Source organism: Pogona vitticeps, chromosome 15 (genome assembly GCF_051106095.1).
Source record: "Pogona vitticeps strain Pit_001003342236 chromosome 15, PviZW2.1, whole genome shotgun sequence".
Classification (NCBI taxonomy): domain Eukaryota; kingdom Metazoa; phylum Chordata; class Lepidosauria; order Squamata; family Agamidae; genus Pogona; species Pogona vitticeps.
Window position 1 is genome coordinate 5,583,560 of NC_135797.1, and position 9,771 is coordinate 5,593,330.

The following is a 9,771-nucleotide window of genomic DNA, read 5'->3' on the forward strand; positions in this document are numbered from 1 at the left end:
CTGCAAATAGCATGTGTCCAGCACAGCAGCATATCCTACATTTAAGAGACAGCAAATGAGTCTGAGCAACGGGTAACAGACCATGACAGAAATCTTGGCCGCCATGGCATACAGTGCTGTTAAAGTTCTGGTTCAGTGTGCTAGTTTAGTATTTTAAAAAAAATGAGAAACTGGTGCTGCATATTGTTAGCAAAGCCCTGGAAAGAAAACTCACTAGTACTGTGCCCTTATCAAAGTGAGAAATGGGGAAAAGGTATTTTGTGATTCTTCCTCATTGACCGTCCCCCACTTGGGACTTGTGAAAGTTGAGCAGAAACCAGGTTCCCTAACTTCTGATCTAAATACATAGATATTGTGCAGTAATGGAATGAGCAAGACAAACTTAGAAAAGGGTAAGTGAGAGGATCCGAAAATGGGGCCCTCTGCATGGGACAGGTAAAGAATTGGGGGCTATTGAGCCAAGAAGAAAAGACAACGAAGGTGGGGTTATGGTGTAATTAAAGTAATAGTAGATTGGCTGGGTAGCTCAATGAGTATCTGGCTCCAGAGCTCAGAGCCAGCCTGAGTGGCCTTGGGCAAGCTGCACAATCCAAGGATGCCTCCAGAAGGAGGAAGTGGCAAACCTCTCCTCCCTCTTGAAAAAGCTTGCCTTAAGTCTGAATTGACTTGATGACACACAATTATTATGTATGCCGGACAGCAGTTAGTTACGGAACGTGCTTACCACACTAGTGACTGGCAGCGCAACCCGGCATGTGTTGACCCAGCAGTAAACTTCATCAAATTCAACTGGACTTGCTCCCATTATATGGCTTTAAAGAAAGATTTAAGGAGATCTGGTTCCTCAATGGTTATTAACTCCCAAGAGCAAAACAGAACTAAGTGGTTCTGATAGCTCAACCTCTGGGAGGTTGGGAGTTCGAATCCCCAGTATGCCTCCTGTGAGAAAGAGAGACAGCTTATGTGGCCTCAGGCAAGCGGTACAGTTCCAGAAGAAAGAGAGTAAGCAACTTATGAGTATTTACCTGGAAAACCCAGGAAAAAGGCTGCTACATGTTGGCTTTCCAGCATGCATCTATTAGCACAGTACTGTAGATGTAATTAATAACTCTTTGGCAATGAGAACAAGGGAGGCAAATGGTATGGTATGGCTGTGGCTTTCACATGCTGTGGTGGGTGGCCCAGAAAGATATTGCCTACTGCTGCAAGCAGTCCTCAGGCTTTTGATCGGATGTTGAGAGTGGTTTGGTCTTGAATGGGCCATTAAGAGCCATTAGCCCACAAAAGACCCCCTCCTTTGCTGATATGCAGCCATCCATGCAGCAGCTGTGGACTTGGCTGGCTGGCTGGGCTGCCATGATGAACACCCCCCAACTTGTTATGATGACATCACTGTGTAAGTTCCCCATCCGGGGCTACCCCCAGACCCAAACTCACCTCCTCTAACAAAGGGGCAAAGACCGCTTTCCCCCCCTTCTATTTCAATATCATCTGCAGCTTTAAGAGTATGATCTCCATATCATCTGCAGCTTTGAGTATGATTTCCATATCCTCTGCAGCTTTGAGTATGATTTCAACATCATCTGCAGCTTTAAGAGTATGATCTCCATATCATCTGCAGCTTTGAGTATGATTTCAATATCATCTGCAGCTTTAAGAGTATGATCTCAATTATCATCTGCAGATTTAAGAGCATGATCATCTGCAGCTTTAAAAATCAATGTAAATGCTGAATGTGGCCTAGAAGACGGGAGGGGAAAACCCGAGGTGGAACTGCTCGAAGGTTGGCTGTTCGAATCCCCGCCGTGCCTCCTTGACAACTCGATGATCCATAGGGGACCTTCCAGCTCTTAAGATGATGATGATGAATCGAAAAGAGGGGCATTGTCAATGTTAATCTTTTGTTTTGAAATAAGTCGTGGGAACGACCTCAGGTCCTGCCCCTGCCCCCCCCCCGGGGCCAAGAGGCCAGGCTCAGGCGTGACCTCACAAAGCCGCCTCGGGGCGGGGGGGGGACACAAGCAAGGCGGGCGGTGCCGCCGGCTCCCCTTCAGCGGCCCGGGCCGGCGGGCGATGGGCTGCGTGGAATCCACTGAAGCGCTGTCCACGGAAACCGAGGACGAGAAGCCGCCCGAGGCCAAACCGGCTGCCCCGGCCGTGGCGGAGGAGAAAGGCGAGCGCCCCCTCCCGACCCATCGGGGAATCCCCACGGATCGGACGCTTGGGACACGTGGGTGGAAGGGCGGGGAGGGAGGCGGGGCTTCTGGATGGAACCCTAAGCCGCCCGGGGGCGGGGCCTGGGCGTTCGAAGGGGAGGAGCTTCCCACTCTGCAGGGCTTCCCTGGAGGGCGGGGAAATTCCGCTTTTAATTGTCCCTGTTGGGGGCTCGGGAGGCAGAGTGCTGTTGCAGCGGGGGTTTGGGGTTTGGGGCTCTTGGGATGAGAAACTGGTGCCTTTATTAGACCGCTAAAAAAAAATCAAGCAGCCAAGAGACAGGTAGCTTTCGAGGATCAGTCACCTTCTTCAGGCTGTGCATTAAGTTCTTGTGGGTGGTTCAGAAAATGAATATTTTTTATTCACGTCCCAAAGTGTCATGGTTATTGTTGGGGGCCAGGTGAGCTGATACAGATGGAGGCAGTGGTGTTCTTAAAACCACCGCAGGTAACATTCAGAGATCCAGGAGGTGTCCCGCGAATTGTTCATTTGGCATCAGGAGAGATGGGTTGAGAGATCCGCCAAAGCTGATCTCTCAACCTTAACAAGTATCACAGACCCTCTCTTTTTAAATTTATTTTTATTTTATTTTTTATGTAGTTATGAAACGGAGCTTTGAAAATTGCTCTTGAGTCTGTGTTGGGAATATATATAGGTATATCTCTTTGAACTAAAGACAGTCACCTTGCAGGAATCAATCTCCAGACTTAAAAAAAGAAATAACATTTGCACATAGAAAACCACTGTCCCAGGGACACTCCTGTCCTTTGGCTTTGAGTTTTCTATGCGAAAGAACCCTTTACTTATTGAGCATCTTTTTAATAACAATAGCCAAGCTTTAACAGTATGTGCTGAGACCCTTCAACCCCTCCTCTCTCTCCCTCCCTTCAGATTGTAAACTAGGCAGGAACAAAAGCTAGGTAGGATCAAGAGTGATCTTACCTCTAAGTTGCCGTTTGCATTGGCAGCATGGCATGAATCAGTGGGGAATCTTCAGCCTTCCAAATATTTCAGAGGACATCACCCGCAGTCCTTTACCATTAACCGAGCTGGGTGTGACCAAGGAGACTTCCCCCATCACACTAATAAATAACATCATCAATGCCATCATATGCCTACATGCAGTCTGATGTCCTACACAGCCTTTTAATTGGTTTATTTTACAGCCTATGCAAGAAGAATCAGCCCAAATACGAATTGACTGCATGTCAGGTTGGCTAGGTTAACTGTTTTCTTCTGTGGCCTGGTAGGGTTTCCCAGATCGGTCTGCATCTTCTTTGCTTAGCAGCCACTTTTCATGTTCTGCAATTAGGAACTAGTCAGACAGATGTTTTAGCCATAGCCAGCCTGGTCATAAAGCGAGCCAACATCAGCATCTCAGTCAATATGTTCTTGATTCAGCTTAAAGCCATTTTCGCTGGCTGCCCAGAAGAAGATTTAATGCAACAAGGCCTTGTCTATGTTTTGACGCTTTCTTTTTTAGAACATTTATCCACTGATTGTTTTGCTTGGTAATCCTGTAACAATACCTAATATTTATTTATTTATTTAGTTATTTGATTGATTGATTGATTGATTGATTGATTGATTGATTGATTGATTGATTGATTGATTGATATGCCACCCACACTACCCAAAGGTCTCTGGGCGGCTTACAGCATTTAAAATACAATAAAGATATGTACGATTAAAATACAATTAAAATATATATAAAATTGCCATAAGACTCGGGGCCTACAATTGTTTATATTTACTGGGGAATCTCCATCTTAATATTTAATTTAAGTTTTTTTAATGTTACAGTATTTCAAATATTGTTTACTCCACTTTTCTCCTTGAAAAGGACCCAAGGTAGCTTACAGCAGTAAAAGACAATATGTAAAGTAGAAAACAATGAGTGTACAATGGTGGTGAACATCATTAAAAGATAATATTTATAACTAAGAAGAATGAGGAAAGAGGCATCTTACATCATTAAAAAGCAATATTAAAGCTAAGAGCAGTAAGGATACAATTAAAAAAAGAACAACCAATGCCACTCTGAGAAATGAAAAACACAAAAATTGAAAACAGAAGTAGTACTAGAAATTCAGTCAAAGCAGCAATGCATAACAATCCATCTTAAAAATCACACACAGGTAGCTAGTTACTGAAGGGAGGCTTCCCTGAAGATAAAGGTCTTTGCCTGTTTGTGGAAGGAGAGCAAAGATGGGGCCAGTTTGGCCTCCAGTGGGAGGGAGTTCCAAAGTCTGGGAGCAGCAGCAGAGAAGGCCGTCTCCCGTGTCCCCACCAAACACACCTGTGAAGGTGGCGGGAACAAGAGAAAGCCCTCTCCTTATGATCTGAACCTCTGACCCAGCTTATAATGGGAGATACAATCTTAAAGATAGCTTGGACCCAGGCCATTTAGGGCTTTATAGGTTAAAACCAGCACTTCAGATTGTGCCTGGAAATTGTGCCTTGGCAGACAGTGGAGCTGCTGTTAGGCATCCTTCAGTCTTGAGAGACTATGGTAACGTGCTCTGTATGGAGGACTTGGAGCAGTGTCTAGTGTGGCTGAAGAGGCCAATTTGAGAGTGATAGTCCCTTCCACACTGAAGACAAATCCAATCTGTCCCCTGTCCAGCTCAATGATTTTGCTGCTTTTGTTACTTCCTCTTTGCCTCAGCCTGCTGGACAAGGGTCTCTTCAAATTGGGAGAGGCCGGGATGCAACGCCTGCCTCCAGGCTGAATGCTCTGATGTCAAGGTTTCCCATCTGTTGAGGTTCATTCCTAAGGCCTTCAGATCCCGCTTCCAGATCTCCTTGTATCGCAGCTGTGGTCTCCCTCTGGGACAATTTCCCTGCACTCATTCTCCATACAGGAGATCTTTTGGAATCTGACTGTCAGCTATTCTTACAACATGCCCAAGCCAACGTAGAAGTCGCTGTTTCAGTAATGAGCCAACGTAGACAACGCTGCTGTAACAGGGGGGTTATGTGATCCCTGTGACCAGCCCTGATCAGCAGTCTGGATGCTGCATTTTGAACCAGCAATGTTGGTTGAAACCTGTTGGTGTAACTGTTGATGATATCAGCAGCAGGGGTAAGTTTCAGAAATTGAGCACTTCCTAATTCTGTCCTGTAGCTCCCAGGGTTTTTTGTTTAATCCCTTGTATTGTGTGGAAGCTGTACAATAGGAGAAGGCAGTCTCTAGTTACAAAAAATCACTGCCAGCAGTAATGTTATTAAATAATTAAAGACTTACTTCTCCCATACTTCAGTTCCCACGCAAAGAAAAGGATTACATGAGAGCCATGGGGCAAAAGTAACAAGTAAGTGGTGCCTCGCTTAGCGTTGTTAATCCGTGCAGCAAAAATCGCTGCTAAGCGATTTTTAAAAGTCCATAGAAACGCATTAAAATGCGTTTAATGCGTTCCTATGGGCTTAAAAACTAGCATGCGAAAATCCTCCATTGCAGCGGCCATTTTCGGTGCCTCTAAAGCGAGGCAAAACAGCGGGCGGCCATTTTGTTTACCCGGCTGCCATTTTGAAACCGTCAATCAGCTGGCCGAAAATGGGGGCTTTGCGATGATCACTTCCCTGCGATCATCGCAAAGCGAAATTTCCCCATAGGGGCCATCGCAAAGCAATCGTTCTTGCAATGGCAAAAAGTCCATCACAAAGCGATTTCATCGCTATATGGAGCGATCGCTATGCGAGGCACCACTGGTATTAAGTGTTGCACAATCGTTGCCACTGCTGTTATCAGCCTTCTCCAGTCTTAGTTACACCAACAGATGCAACCACCTAGTAACATCAGTGACGGCGATGCCAATCTGAAGAGAAGGGGCTACTGGCTTTGTTCAGATGTGCAAGATGCTGGTGAAAAAGGCCTTTTGGCTCTTTTCCAACACCCTTATGGTATAATTATCGTTTGCAGGGAAAAGAAAGAAAAAATTAAGCTTAAAGAACAGGCGGGATGCTGGAAAGAAGAAGGAAACAGTGACAGAGGCAGAGAATTCCAAGCAGCGGTCCAACAACACAAAGATCACCGTGATTTGGAGGCGTTATTCTGCCTTCAGCAGCCGTCGTGAGTCTAATAGGAGCGACAGGATCCCTGAAGTAGAAGCAGCTGGCCCCAGCCAGAATCCTGCTGATGCCTCCCAAGGAGAGCCCTCCGATGCTTAAGCCATGGGGAAAAAACTCTATGAGAAGAAAGGAAAACTGGACAGAAAAGACAAAGTGGGATATGGCAGCGTTTTTCCAAAATACAGATAGTCCCACAGCTAAGGGGAATAAACATTAACTATTGCACACGCTTTCTGTGACATTCTCTGCCATCTGAAATAGTACAGTATATGCCTGGTGGGAAAGAGCAATGGTTGGCCAGCTATAGAGAGAATGCAGAGGCAGTTGTGTTGATAATTAAAAATCTAAACTTAAACTCCATAGTACAGTAATGTATCAGGCAAATTCCCCCCCCCCCCCAAAGCTGTGTGTTGGGAGAAATGCAAAATAGGGTGAATGCATTCAGGATCTCTAGAAAAACTACAGGTAAGTATAAAATTATATATATATTTCCTTCATTACAGCTGGGGAAGGATTTAATTTTAATTTAATTTTATTACATTTATAGCCTGCCCATCTAGTCATACAGACTACTCTGGGCGGATAACAACATATCATATAACAAATACAGTTTAAAATCATAACGATATATTACTAAAAAAAACACAATGATGAGGGCAGAGGGAGTTTAAATGCAAATCTGTTGTGTTTTTTTCCTATATTTTCCCCCTTTGCTTTCACCAGGAAGACTTGGTGATCCATAGGGTCCCTTGCCACTCTGCAGTTCTATGATGATGAAAATCTTGTGCTTTTTCTTCTTAATTTGTCCCCCCCTTTCTTGTTGCTCTTGTTATTGTTGCCTTACTAGAGGTATCCTCCTCATATGAATGTTGAACCATAGAAAGAGAATCCAGATGAGTGATACCCAGTGTGGTGTAGTGGATAGAGTGATGGACGAGGACTCGGGAGGTCTATGTTTGAATCCCCATTCAGTTATGGAAGCTTACTGGGTGGTGGGGGGAATGAAATGGTAAATCTACTCCTTAAAGATCTCACATTGAAATCCCTACTAGAGTTGCTAGAAGCCAGCTCTGACTCAATGGCTCACAACAGCAACCTGTATGAATAAAGGTGGTGGAAGAAATAAACACATTAAAATAAATGAGCCCAATGTTGTGGTCAAAAGGTCTGCATTGCAGAACCAGTTTAAAATTGAGATTTGTAGATAGAACGAAGCAGCGACTGTAAGATACTGCAGGTAACAGACTAAACCGAGCAGTGCATTTTAGATACAGCACTGGCTAATCTCCACTTCTGAAATCTAAGACTGGTTGTGAATCAGATCTGTCATTTCTAGGTTTGGTAGCTGTGCTAGTCTGTACCTACAGAAACAATGAAGAGACTTGTTGTAGTACTTTAAAGCCAAATTTGCACACGAATCTGTGGTCCACTCCTTTGGATGTGGATTTGTTGTTGTTTAGTCGTTAAGTCGTGTCCGACTCTTCGTGACCCCCATGGACCAGAGCATGCCAGGCCCTCCTGTCTTCCACTGCCTCCCGGAGTTGGGTCAAATTCATGTTGGCTGCTTCAGTGACACTGTCCATCCATCTCGTCCTCTGACGTTCCCTTCTCTTCTTGCCTTCACACTTTCCCAACATCAGGGTCTTTTCCAGGGAGTCTTCTCTTCTCATGAGATGGCCAAAGTATTGGAGCCTCAGCTTCAGGATCTTTCCTTTCCATTGAGCACTCAGGGTTGATTTCCTTCAAAATGGATAGGTTTGTTCTCTTTGCAGTCTAGGGGGCTCTCAAGAGTGGATGTGGATGCCTGAGTACAAATCATAATTATCAACAACAACAACAAAAGGGTTCTGGCACCTTTAGGACTAAACAAACTAAATCCAATGTAAGCTTTTGTGGATTACAATCCATTTCTTCAAACATGAGAAGTGGATTGTAATCTATGAAAGCTCACACTGAATGAAGGAAAATTGTTAAGTCTTAGAGATACCACAATACTTTTGCTTACAGACAAATACGGGTTTATCTCTGAAATAAGCGTATGCAGATATATCTTCTTGGTCAGCCTTGGTGTATCTCAGCTCTATCTCTTGCTTTGGGCAAAACACACCAGTCGAAAGCAGTAAGAAAAGGAAACATGGCAGTCCTTGGCTATCAAGGCTGATTTTTGGTGGTGCATTGAGAAAAATGCATGTCTCAGACATGGAAGAGTGTGAAACAAGAAGAGATTAAAGATCAGAGCATATAATTTATCTCCCCCTCCTCTTTCTTATTTTCCCTTCCTGGCAGAGCTCATATGTGGCAGATAAAAATTTAGCAGGTGAAGTACAAGAATCAGAGAAACTTCACCAGTTGAATTCCTCTCTGTTTGTCACATCCTTGTTTTAAAACTGGTTCAGGGAAACAACTATTCAAATCCTACATTGTTGCTATGTTGAATTTAAATTTGTTATCTTTATTTTTATTGGTTGGTTTGTTCACTTGCTTTGTTTTCATGCTGTCTTTGCCTCATATACTTGCACGGACTAAGACTGCAACCTCCTCGAAAACCCAACCTAGTAAAGATCAACTAAGGTTGGGGGGGGGGGAGAGTTTCCTTCCACATAAGCCAACCTGCCAAAGCTCAACATCAAAAAAGCTAAGATCATGGCCAGTGGTCCTGTCACCTCCTGGCAAATAGAAGGGGAAGATAGGGAGTCAGTGACAGATTTTACTTTCTTGAGCTCCATGACCTCTGCAGATGGTGACAGCAGCCACGAAATTAAAAGACGCCTGCTTCTTGGGAGGAAAGCGATGACAAACCTCGACAGCATCTTAAAAAGCAGAGACATCACCTTGCCAACAAAAGTCCAAATAGTCAAAGCTATGGTTTTTCCTGTAGTGATGTATGGAAGTGAGAGCTGATCCATAAAGAAGGCTGACCACCGAAGAATTGATGCCTTTGAATTGTGGTGCTGGAGGAGGCTCTTGGGAGTCCCCTGGACTGCAAGGAGAACAAACCTATCCATTCTGAAGGAAATCAACCCTGAGTGCTCACTGGAAAGGAAAGATCCTGAAGCTGAGGCTCCAATCCTTTGGCCATCTCATGAGAAGAGAAGACTCCCTGGAAAAGACCCTGATGCTGGGAAAGTGTGAAGGCAAGAGGAGAAGGGGACGACAGAGGATGAGATGGTTGGACAGTGTCATCGAAGTGACCAACATGAATTTGACCCAGCTCCGGGAGGCAGTGGAAGACAGGAGGGCCTGGCGTGCTCTGGTCCATGGGGGTCACGAAGAGTCGGACAAGACTTAACACCTAAACAACAACAAGCCAGCCTGGGATTCAGGAGCTTAGGCCCCAGCGGCGTCCGTTGCCTAGAAACAAGGCCGTGTTGTTGTTTTTTTAAGACCAGCCCCACCCCTTCCGCTCAGGAAGGCCTCCTGGTTTCCTCGGTCGCTCCTAAGCCCCGCCTCCTCCAACGGCGAGGGCGCGAGACGCCGGCCGGACGA

The 9,771-nt window shown here is 45.1% G+C and overlaps 1 long non-coding RNA gene across 2 annotated transcripts; it reads left to right on the plus strand.

Annotated features, from left to right (window-relative positions):
* The first annotated feature begins 1,957 nt into the window (after positions 1-1,957).
* LOC140702788 (uncharacterized) lies at positions 1,958-6,507 on the plus strand. 2 transcript variants are annotated; one of them, XR_012082051.2, is made up of 2 exons: positions 1,958-2,173; positions 6,137-6,507. It is a non-coding gene; the product is annotated as an uncharacterized LOC140702788 (long non-coding RNA). The 2 variants fall into 2 exon arrangements; XR_013539303.1 differs by lacking the exon at positions 1,958-2,173 and adding an exon at positions 2,507-2,661.
* The last annotated feature ends 3,264 nt before the right edge of the window (positions 6,508-9,771 follow it).